The sequence below is a fragment of the Prunus dulcis genome, chromosome 3 (assembly GCF_902201215.1).
Source record: "Prunus dulcis chromosome 3, ALMONDv2, whole genome shotgun sequence".
Classification (NCBI taxonomy): Eukaryota; Viridiplantae; Streptophyta; class Magnoliopsida; order Rosales; family Rosaceae; genus Prunus; species Prunus dulcis.
Genome location: NC_047652.1, coordinates 17179121 through 17187555, shown reverse-complemented (window position 1 = coordinate 17187555; position 8435 = coordinate 17179121). Strand labels below are relative to the sequence as shown.

General features: G+C 39.6%; 1 long non-coding RNA gene and 2 other non-coding genes across 5 annotated transcripts; all 3 read left to right on the top strand.

Moving 5' to 3' along the window:
- The first annotated feature begins 1020 nt into the window (after window positions 1-1020).
- Window positions 1021-1832, top strand: LOC117623073. 3 transcript variants are annotated; one of them, XR_004585071.1, is made up of 3 exons: window positions 1021-1137; window positions 1232-1286; window positions 1739-1832. It is a non-coding gene; the product is annotated as an uncharacterized LOC117623073 (long non-coding RNA). The 3 variants fall into 3 exon arrangements; XR_004585073.1 differs by having other exon boundaries at window positions 1760-1781; XR_004585072.1 differs by having other exon boundaries at window positions 1742-1763.
- Window positions 1411-1508, top strand: LOC117623642. The gene has a single exon (XR_004585171.1). It is a non-coding gene; the product is annotated as a small nucleolar RNA Z157/R69/R10 (small nucleolar RNA).
- On the top strand, window positions 1617-1704 carry LOC117623650. The gene has a single exon (XR_004585178.1). It is a non-coding gene; the product is annotated as a small nucleolar RNA R11/Z151 (small nucleolar RNA).
- Window positions 1833-8435: the final 6603 nt, after the last annotated feature.

Below are 8435 nucleotides of genomic sequence, written 5' to 3'. Positions count from 1 at the left end.
AACCACTCCATTTCAGAACACAGTTCACACAAACCTGAATTGGCCGATTTTATGGACCAATCGATATCGGATTGAGTGCAAAACTTGGGGAACATCATAATATTGTGGGAGGAGTCATTTGGTGGATTTTGAGTGAAATCCAATCTCTAGAACTATGCAATACGCCAACCACTCCATTTCAGAACACATTTCACACGAACTTGAATTGGCCGATTTTATGGACCAATCGATATCGGATTGAGTCCAAAACTTGGGGAACATCATTATATTGTGGGAGGAGTCATTTGGTGGATTTTGAGTGAAATCCAATCTCTAGAACTAAACAATACACCAACCACCCCATTTCAGAACACAGTTCACACGAACCTGAATTGGCCGATTTCCCGGACCAATCGATATTGGATTGAGTCCAAAACTTATGGAACATCATAATATTGTGGGAGGAGTCATTTCGTTGATTTTGAGTGAAATCCGATCTGTAGAACTATGCAATACACCAACCACTCCATTTCAGAACACGGCTCATACGAAAATGAGTTGGCCGATTTCATGGACCAATCGATATCGGATTGAGTCCAAAACATGGGGAACATCATAAGATTGTGGGAGGAGTCATTTGGTGGGTTTTGAGTGAAATCCAATCCCTAGAACTAGGGGTGGGCATAAAAACCGATAAACCGATCAAACCGACCGAACCAAACCAAACCAAACCGAAAAAGGGGGTTTTTTGACTAAACCGAAAAAGTCAACTGTGGACCTGAACCGAACCGAAGGTTCACGGTTCGGCCTTCGGTTCCAAAATTTTCAGAACCGGTGGACCTGAACCGAACCAGACAATATTTAAATATATATCTACGTTACACGTGACGTCGTTTGATTGGCCAACAAATAGGTGCATGTGAGACATGTTGCAGCGGATTTTTTTTTTTTCTTTTCCTTCCGTATCCCCTCTCTCTCGCACGAGACAGAGTCTCTCTCTCTTCTCTTCCCTTCTGTTTTTCATTTCTTCTTCTATTTTGACCTAACGGCTGTGCTTGTGCTGTGGCTGCTCAAATCTTCAATCCAGAGCTGCACCTCTGCTGCGGCTGTGCCTGTGCCGCTTCCTCATCGATTTCACGATCTCCCGCCCAGGCCTAGGTATCATCCCTTCTCTCTCTCTCTCTCTCTCTCTCTCTCTCTCTCTCTCTCAAGTCGACCTCAGCCTAACCCACATCACCCCTCTCTGTTTCAGGCACATACAACACAAACCCGATCAAGAGCCGCCACAACCACCTCCATTGCCGAAGGTAAATTCTCTCGTCTGTGCATTGTAGGGTTTTTATTTTTATTTTTTGTTTGCTTTGAAATTTATACCTATATGAGAATGTTATATGCTATGGGAGCAATGGGAAGTGTTTTCTGTTAAATCAGAAGTGTGCGGTGATGAGGCTATTTGTGGACTAGAGTTTATGATCTGGGTTCTTCTCCCAAAAGTTTGATTACAAACCCTTGGCTGTCTGAGCACTCTTAATCTGTTTTCTCTTGTCTGGCAAAACCCATAAAAATTTTCTCAAATTTATTGGCTTTTTTTTTGCTGTAAAATTGTTCTTGTTTGGTAGGGTTTATATGGCAGTATGGACCTTATGATGATAATTTTTAAATATCTTAGCGGATTTCAGTGAGACCTTAGGGTGAATGATCTGATTGTTACACACACTGAGGCTCAAATTTTAATTATTTTTCCTTCAAATTTTCACAGTAGTTTTGGTTTGGTTTAAAGCGTGCAAATCTTGATTTGTTGGGTTGTGGTTTGCGATGATGAGATGAAACACTGGACGTGTTTTGGGCAGTGGACAAGCTCATTCTTATGTTGTTAAAATGTTAACTCGCAATTGTACGGGCCAATTAGTAGTATAGCAAGACAAGTACGAGGTCGTACCCATGAGGACTGAGAAGTTAAAACTAGTTATGTACTTAGATTACCAAATTCAAGAAAGTAGGAGGTTAAGTCTAAAACAGAATTTAAAGCAAGAGTGGTTGTAATTGTTGAACAAATGAGGCAAAACGAAATTTCAAACAAAAGCAAGGTGAACAAATGTAACAAAGAGTACTTTTGTAGGCTGGAAAACAGGTTGGGATACTAGGGCATTCGATTCACCATAACAATTCAATTCTGGGTTATAAGGAGTCAAGTGACAAGTCTCATTCGGATTCAAAGGTTGATTCTAGCTAAAGTATGATTAGGCCATGGTGTCTGGTCCTAACCTTGTGCTCCTAATTCCCTAACTTGATTATTTGTTGTCTAATCTAAATTAAGCATTAGGAACCCATTAAGCATAGAAGAACAAGTTAAACAACCAAGCATGTATCTAATCCCTGTTGTCGAATGTCCATACATACTTTTCTTATTCATAGTTCAATTAAAATCAAAGCATGGTGTCTACTCTTGATTCAAACCAAGGTAGCTAATATACAAGTTCTAATGGTGATCAATCATCCAAACAAGCATATTAACTGATAAGCATAAAGAATAGGAATATGAATCATGAATCAAACTTGAAACTCAAAACTTCAACTTATAAACCCAGAATATTCATGTTAGGTTACATCATAGCCCTAGTTATGAATTTAGCTACTCATAATGGAAATGAAACTTAAGCAAAAATGAGAAAACATATTGAATGCAATAAGAGTAGAGAAAACCAATTCTGAAGTTGCTTGTGGTTTCCAAGGCTTCTCCAGGTGCTTATCCACTTCTAATGCTACTCCAAGAACTTTCTCATGTCTAGAGTATGGCAACTAAAGAGGTGATTTGGGATGAGTTTGGGTGGCTGGTGATGGCAGAGAAAGAACAAATTCGTAGGAATATGGAAGGAAGGCTTGCTGGAGTTCTTGTGTGTTCTGATTTTGGGCTCAATGAAGTGATATAGGATGGCTGGAGTGATTTATAGGTGAATGGAGTGACTCCTCTGCACTTGAGTAACTGACACACCTCCCTTAATTGCTCCCTTAATTGCTCAACATGTCAGGTCTAAAGTCAAGGAAAGACCTCCCTTAATTGCTCCCTCAATTGCTCCAATTGCTCCCTTAATTGCTCCCTCAATTGCTCCCTTAATTGCTCCCCAATTGCTCCCTTAATTGCTCCCTCAATTGCTCCCTCAATTGCTCCCTTAATTGCTCAACATGTCAGGTCTGGTGTGTACATGGGCTCACGAATTGGGCTCAACTTCATTATCTGATGCATTTGAGTAGTCCATCTTGAAGTTCAGACTCTCATCTTTCCAACCACAATTTATTTGGGCAAATCCAAGTTCGGAGGAAGATGTTAAGGCCGAAATGAGTTGGTAACCCAGTCTGCTCGTTTTTGCACCATTTTGCATCTTTTCTTATCCAAAGACACCATTGTTACCTAGAGCCCAATGAACTGAATGATAAACAGAAAAGGGATTAAAAGCACACGTTTGACTCAATAACATAACCAAATCATAAGCAAGAAGGGTACAAAATGATATACAATTGTGAACTGATCAAATACCCCCAGACCTAGATTTTGCTAGTCCTCGAGCAAAACAAAAGAGAATAAAGTTGAAAACAAAACAAGAAGTTAACTAAACCACTTCTGTAGGTAACTCGATTGCAATGTGCATATGCAACAAGCCTTTAAACCTCTCGGCATCCCTAATCGGAAGAGTTGTGTCTCCTGAGGGTTTAACAGAAACGATACCCACAAACGCTTTAGTGACTCTCTACACCAAAAGGTTAGAAAACTAACTTTGAAAACAACTAATGAAAGAAAACTTTAATCATGCATCCAACACCATAGAGTTACCAAGATAGATGATCAATAAGTGTGTAAAGTGGAAGCTATAGCTCAAAGGCACACGGCTTCAAAGTAAACATACTCAAATCTTGAAGGAAGAACATGCTTCAACTCTAATTCTCACATCTAGCACTCAATCACTCAGAACCTATGGTTTTATTCTCTCAAACAAGCATAAGTGAGTATATGAAATAGACGCACAATATTTGGTTAGATCTCATGAAGGGAATCAAATACTAAGAGTAGAGATACACACATACATACCAGCACCCATGAATACATCCTCAAAGATCAGCTAGGTCTTTCACAAGGTTGCAATGAAAGGCTAAGGTTAAGGGAAGTGGAAGAATTGGAAGGAACACAACTAACTTAAGAACATACCAAGGTTGCATTCTTCATTGATCTGCAAGGTGTCATTGATTTAGAATGGTATGGCTGCAACTTCATAGCATCATCTGCCATAGACTTCATATTTCACATTTAGATCAAATCGAAACACTTTCTCTTTATCTTTCTTTTTTTTTTTTTTTTTTTTATATAGATTCGCACCAATTTACATTTGGGCAGGTGGCAGCAACCTCCTTGCTTCAAACTTTATCTTGGCACACCTTGGTATATTTCTAAGCTATAGGGTATGGCTATAATAGGTTAAATATCTCTGATTGAGATACAAAGTTAGGGGAATTATGAGGGTGATAGAAGAAAAAAGGCTTGTAGTGTTTGGCTGCAAGAGAGCTGATGGAACACACGAATGGGTAGGGTGAAAAGAAAGCACATAATATGGTTATACACGCAGAGCCTAGCATCACTTCAATGAGTTCATTCATGGGTGAGAGCACGCACCTGATATCTGCAAAGAGAATCATCCTTAGTATTCAACCAAAATGGAACAATGAGATCATTTAGACTGAATTGAAGAAAATAAGTAGAGATGAGGAATAGAAACACTTTAAACCCTCTCAAGAAAGCAATTAGGCTCGAAATAGCTCACTAGGGTAGTCTCCACTATTTTCCTTCAAGAATCTGAGCATGGTACTTTAGCCACCAGAATTCTAAGAGCAAAAGCTTTGTGAAGTGTAAAATTTCTGATATGAAAATCTCAATGGCAGCTCCATAGCATTGGTTGTATGAAAGTGACAAGCGAACGAAAATTGTAAACACAAATGAACAAAAATTGAAAACCTCCCCCCCAGACCTGAATTGAACATTGTCCTCAATGTTAAAGCATAACAAGGATGAGTGAGAACATGTGAATAATAAGGGGACAGTTTAAGACAAAGTATTAGAGAAACTCCCTCTTGATGCGATTAGGTCGACCGCTGCCAAGCACCTTATTCTTCAACACATGGGTTGCCTCCCAAGAAGCGCCTTAGTTAATGTCTTGGCAAGACATTATGCCATTAGCTAACTTGATTGTACGAAGGGAAGATGATCCACCACATGACCAGTTTGAATTCCAACTGACACTCCCTCATAGAATGGCTTTAAACGTTGTCCATTTACTTTGAAAGTCGAGCCATCTTTAGGATTTTGAATCTCCACAGCTCCATAGGGAGATACATTGACCACGGTGAATGGGCCAAGCCACCTAGACTTCAATTTTCCTGGAAAGAGACGCAAACGTGAGTTAAACAAAAGAACCGACATACCTTTGGTGAATTCTTTCCGTTGAATGTTCCTGTCATGGTAACTCTTGGTACGTTCTTTGTATAGCTTTGCATTCTCATAGGACTCATGTCGAATTTCTTCCAATTCATTGAGCTGAAACTTTCTAACATGGCCGGCCTTGTCCAGATCAAAATTCAACTTCTTGATGGCCCAAAAAGCATTGTGTTCAAGCTCCATTGGCAAGTGACAGGCTTTCCCAAACACAAGACGATAAGGGCTCATTCGATGGGAGTCTTATATGCAGTCCTATAAGCCCATAATGCATCATTGAGCTTGGCAGCCCAATCTTTCCTTGTACTATTCACCACCTTCTCTAGGATCTGCTTAATTTCTCTGTTGCTTATTTCTACTTGACCAGAAGTTTGAGGATGATATGGTGTAGAGACTCGGTGGGTGATATTGTACTTCTTCATGAGTGCTTCAAATAGCTTGTTGCAGAAGTGGCTGCCTCCATCACTAATGACAGCCCTTGGAGTACCAAACCTTGTGAAAATATTGTCCCTCAAGAACTTCAGGACCACCTTATGATCATTGGTTTTGGTGGCTATGGCTTCCACCCATTTAGACACATAATCAACAGCAACAAGTATGTAGGTATAACCAAAGGAAGATGGGAATGGTCCCATGAAATCAATACCCCATACATCGAAGAGTTCCACAAAGAGTATGTTCTTCAATGGCAGTTCGTTCCTGCGGCTTATGTTTCCCATCCTTTGACACCTATCACACTTAACACAAAAATTAAATGCATCTTTGAATAGAGTAGGCCAAAAGAAACCTGATTGCAAAATTTTAAGTGCTGTTTTCTTGGCTCCAAAGTGGCCTCCACAAGCCAATTCGTGGCTATGCCTAAGGATGCTTTCTTGTTCTTCTTCTGGAACACATCTTCTAATGAGTTGATCTGGGCAATGCTTGAATAAGAAAGGTTCATCCCAGACATAATGTTTCACCATGGAAAAGAACTTTTTTTTGTCCTGATAAGTTAGATCATTTCTAAGAACACCACAAGCAAGATAATTAACAAAATCAGCATACCATGGCTCTTTGACTTGGGCAACATATAGTTGTTCATCTGGGAAAGTCTCATTCAATGGTAGTACAGCTTCTCCTTGCTCTTCAACCACAATTCTGCTCAAATGGTCAGCCACCACATTTTCACATCCCTTCTTGTCTCGAATCTCCAAATCGAACTCTTGCAGCAAGAGAATCCATCTGATCAAGCGAGGTTTGGCATCCTTCTTAGTGAGCAAGTATCTAAGAGCTGCATGGTCAGAATAAACAATTACTTTAGAACCAACAAGGTAAGGACGAAATTTTTCTAAAGCAAAAACCACAGCAAGCAACTCCTTTTCTGTTGTGGAGTAATTGAGTTGGGCATCATTCAAGGTCCGACTTGCATAATGAATCACATGGGGAAGCTTGTTCTTCTTTTGACCTAAAACTGCACCAATAGCAAAGTCAGAGGCATCACACATTATTTCAAATGGTAAAGACCAATCTGGAGCTATGATAATAGGGGCTGAAGTTAGCTCTTTCTTCAAAGTCGTAAAGGCTTCCATGCAAATCTCGTCAAACTCAAAAACAGCATCCTTAGCAAGGAGATTACACAATGGTCTTGAAATGCTTGAAAAATTTTTTATGAACCTTCTATAGAATCTGGCATGGCCCAGAAAGCTTCTAACTCCTTTAACAGAGGAAGGGGGTGGTAGATTTGTGATGATATTTATCTTGGCTTTGTCCACTTGAATTCCCTTGTTTGAAACAACATGGCCTAGCACAATTCCTTGTCTTACCATGAAGTGACACTTCTCCCAATTCAAAATCAGATTTGTTTCCCGACATCTTGTAAGCACTAGAGACAAGTGGTGAAGACAATCATCAAAAGATGAACCAAAAACTGAAAAATCATCCATAAATACCTCCATCTTTTGAAAGTTGCTGGAGCATTGCACAAACCAAATGGCATCCTTCTATAAGCAAATGTACCAAATGGGCATGTGAACGTGGTTTTCTCCTGGTCTTCCGGAGCAATGGGAATTTGATTATAACCTAAAAATCCATCAAGAAAACAGTAGTAAGCATGGCCAGATAAACGGTCAAGCATTTGATCAATAAAAGGCAAGGGAAAATGATCTTTTCTCGTGGATGTGTTCAACTTCCTATAATCAATGCAAACTCTCCAACCGGTGATAGTGCGTGTTTGAACTAGCTCATTCTTCTCATTCTTTACAACGGTGATTCCGGACTTCTTTGGAACCACTTGCACAGGACTCACCCACTTAGAATCTTAAATTGGGTAGATGATTCTGGTCTATGCCACAGCTTTATTCTTCAAACTCAATTTTAAACTCACCTCTTCAGTGTGAAGTGTCCCAAGTAATTATAACAGGGAGGGTTTCATTAGCACCCAAATAAGCATATTTAAGATGATTGGGTAGAGGTTTAAGTTCTAGCTTTGGTGGGGTGTGTTGAGCCAATTCTTAACAACTAAAATGAGTTATTAAAAACAGCAACTTTAATTCTCGCAAGTGCACGAACCGTTTATAGTATAGCTTATGTAAATACGAGGTCGATCCCAAGGAGAATGGTAACTTGGTTCCAACTTAGATTACTTAGAATGCTAAAAAAAAAACATAAAACAAAGAAACTGACTAACTAGCTAAAGGCAAGGTCGAATTCAACAATGCCTCTTGCTAATTACTCAAGGTCTATGACAGAATCCTAGCACCACACACGCACTCGAATTGGGGGGTTTTGTTGTTGAAATGAAAAGAAGAAGGTGAAATGAAAGTGCTCGAAATTAAACACTTGCAGCAATCAACAAGTTGTGAAACAATGATTGAGAGATGTTAGAGCCTTGAAATCCACCACTAGTTTTCCTATCCAAGTTATGAATGCATAGAAATTGACTCAAGCTTCATCAACAATAGATTATCGCATACAAGCCTATGGTATCTAGGTGCAGGAT